Source organism: Pinus tabuliformis, chromosome 9, assembly GCF_031772625.1.
Source record: "Pinus tabuliformis cultivar Carrire ecotype Pingquan chromosome 9, CPIR1, whole genome shotgun sequence".
Lineage (NCBI taxonomy): Eukaryota > Viridiplantae > Streptophyta > Pinopsida > Pinales > Pinaceae > Pinus > Pinus tabuliformis.
In genome coordinates this window covers 678248004-678251647 of record NC_142307.1, presented here as the reverse complement: position 1 = coordinate 678251647, position 3644 = coordinate 678248004, and positions in this window count along the sequence as shown.

Here is a 3644-nt window from a genome sequence, read left to right as displayed (position 1 = left end):
CTAGGTGGGACGCCCCTTAGCTACGAAATTTGGATGAGTAGACTGGGCATCTAAGGAAACTTCCACCTTGACAACCTTTTTGCAAGTGTCCATTTATGTAGGTGGGTGGTGCATCCGGACATGTGATTGGATGGCTTCTTTGAGACCACTGATGAAACACTCCAAGTAGAATTCATCTCCTAGATCTTTCGTTCTAATGGCCAATGCCTCAAAGGCTGCAATGTAGTCTTTTACTTTTCCTGTCTATCGGAGCTTAGTGAGATGGATGAAAAAATTAGATTCTCTATCAAAGCGGTCACAAAGGGCTTTTGAGAACATGGGCCAAGTTATGTTCCCAGGATAACATTTCAGATGCCACTTCCACCATTTCCATCTCTCTTGGTCCAAGTAAAGGGCTCCCACACACAGTTTAGTTTGATCATCGTAGATATCATTAAGGGTGAAATATTGTTCCATTTGTGCTACCCATACTATCATATTAGAGCCATCTAATTTATACATGTCCAGCTTGGGTGGCCGAGGGTGGGAATGTTGGTGATTTCCATGGAAGTGAATATGATGGCTAGATTCTCCTTCAAGGTGTTCAAAAATACTCTGCTCTTCTTGTTGTGAACCGGTCATCCTATTGGTGAATAGTGCGAGTGCTTTTGCAATGTTGTCCAGTTGTTCGTTGAGCTCATCCAACCCTATTTCAAGGTGCTTGATCTTCTCATTGGCCATGACTTGAGCTCTGGTTTCTACCATATACAGATCTCAATCACTTGAAGTCACTTCGAATTTTTTTTGGATCGCCAGAAAATTAAGGATGACAAGTGAATGGTACCACTGTGATCAACTTGTCATCCTAAATATGATGGGCTAAGTCTCTTGTATGCATCCTAGGAAGGACTCAGATTTTTTTTTTAATACTTTGGAAGGAATTTTACTCCGCGCGGCTCAATACTATAGTGGCTAAATTCTAGTAAACTTGATCCTACCTAATGTCCTACGAAAATTTGGCCCAGACTATAGCAGTAGAAAGCCTCATTGCACAGAGATTCAGATCTGCCTGCAAAACCCCAACTACTGAATGTGAGTTGCAATGCGGCGGGAGAACCTGAACTATTGGATCTGATTGGTGCGGTAGCGGTAGAACCCCCAACTACTAGATCTAAATTGTACTGTAGCGGTAGAACCCCAACTGCTGGATTTGATTTGGAAGATAAGATAATGGGTGATATTCAGAGAGTAGAGAGAACTATGGTCACAAAGGAGTGTCAGGTGCTACAAATCACAATGTACATAAGGGTCCAACAATAGTACTCAGTCCAATATTTCAGGGTTCTAACTAAGAAGGATCAACTATAACCTTAGCTATAATACTTGACTACCCTATCATATGCGTGAGTAATCTCCCCGAGTGATGTTCTCAGTCTATTGTAGCAGTAAGATGACCAAAAAATTATCTAAGGTAGGGTTTCAGGTGATCTTAGGGTGCTTCCAATATACCCAAATGGTATGTGGAAGTGCAGTCTGTGCGCTGTTCTATCTAATGCGCTACTACTTAAAGGGGTACCCACAGGGGTTACAAGGAAGTCCAAAAAGTGTGACCACCTCTTGTATTTCCTATGTGCATGCCTCCCCAAATACACAAGCTTATGCACTCAACGACAAATCCCATGGTTTAAAGATGCCATAACAAGTCTCTAGCCTAAAAAGAAATTCTACAAAAATTGGAGGTACAAATGGCCCTGGAAAGTGCTCTGATACCACTTGTTATGCTCTTGACCTGTGAGAAATTATAGAATACCAGATATTCAAAGAAATACAACCCAAAAAATAGAATAAAATGAGAAAAAACAACAAGTATTTTATTATTTAGAGATAGATGCAATGTTCACTTGCCTCTTCGATGGGGCAACCTCCAACAGAGTAGAGCTCGATCACAAATAAGAGTCAATGATATTTCCCTTCTAACTATGACTATTTATAGCTAAATGACCTCCAAAAAACCTAACGACTAGTGGTACTTTGCATAACATGGGTTAACCACTTTATTTATTAATTATGGATTGTTTGCAACTAACTGTGGTCCCTTTCTTAAATGCGGGCCAACCACTTACAATTATTAATATGGGATTTATTGACTCTTTAAATGAAGTCCATCAAAAGCTCAAACCACTCTGATATCCACCTCAAACCATCACCAAGGTTATAGGAGACAATGCTTTTGAGCTCAACCTTCCCCCATTCCTTGGCATGTACCCAGTGTTTAATGTGGACCTCCTTCAACCATACTTTCCACCATTACTGGATACATTAGACATTGCAAAACAACTCACACCAATAGCGTTAAACCCATACTACATGGAAAAATCCACAACTGATCAGATCATGGACATGTAGATCAAGAACAATCAAAAGCAAAATATCCAACTGTATCGGGTTGTCAAGGCTGAACAACTCCCGCACCAAGGCAAGTGGCTCACCAGGGACCAAGTTTAGCATAAGTTTCCCCATCTCATGGAGGCACTGAACACAATGAGGACCATTGATTCTTAAGGGGGGAGGATTGATCCAGGCAGATGTCGATGGCCACCCACTAATTCCTCTTGGATCCCCACTGTTGTTTCTTTTTAGTTCCCTTAATTGTAGCGCAACTTAATATTTTTGACAATGTTTTGGGTCTTAAACTTTTGGAGCCATTTTGAATTCCTAAAAGATGTTTTTTTTTTTTTGGGAAAATAAAGAGATTGGAAAAGTGTAAGACTAATATACCCATCTGTTTCTAGCCTCTTCTTGGAGATCTTCAAAATGAGGTATTATGATAGTCAAACGAAGATCGTATGCCAAAGTTACAACCCTGGGAAGTTGATGTTCCAACTAACCCCAACAGGGCCCACAACCTTTTGGCGCTTCATCTCCTAGGGTTAGTTTTTTGGATGTTTAGGGTTTCCCATTGTTTCTTAATGATAAAGAGGCCACCAATCCTCATTGTAACATAATTCAGAAGGCATGTAGCTGCCACATTTCTTCTCAGAGATAAACTACCATCGCTTGAGCTAATTTATTTCCATTCAACATGTAAACAATTTTTAGTACTTTGTTATTAATGAATTGAAGTTTTGTTTTTTTTTATATCTCTATGTTTTTATTTATATATTGTTTCATTTCGTTCATTCATAAATCCAGATCACCATGGACATTAAGAGTGATGGAGTCTTGTCACATTACTTTATCTTATATAAATAAGAAGGGAAATTACCTAATTTCTTATAAGGAGATACCATCATCTCATTGCAGAGTGTACTTATAGATGGGAAAACTTCAATGCATATAATCATGGTTGGTCATTTCCCACAAATCAAAATGACAAGTTTCCATGCCAAGTGTTACACAGTAATTTGTCACCATTGGTCACCGTCCCTATCGCCCCGTTTCCATACGTTGGAGGACGCATTCCAGGACCTGTGAGCAGTGACATAACCCAAAAACACTTGCATTATGTTCCCCTGAGTATGTACTTTATGTTCCCTGAAGACACCTTCTGCAAATTATCCCTAAAAAGTACTCTTTTTCCATTGGCGCAGGTCCACAGTATCTTACCCGCGCCAATCAATGAGATCCTCAAAAGAGGGCGCGACTATTGGCGCTCTGTCACATAA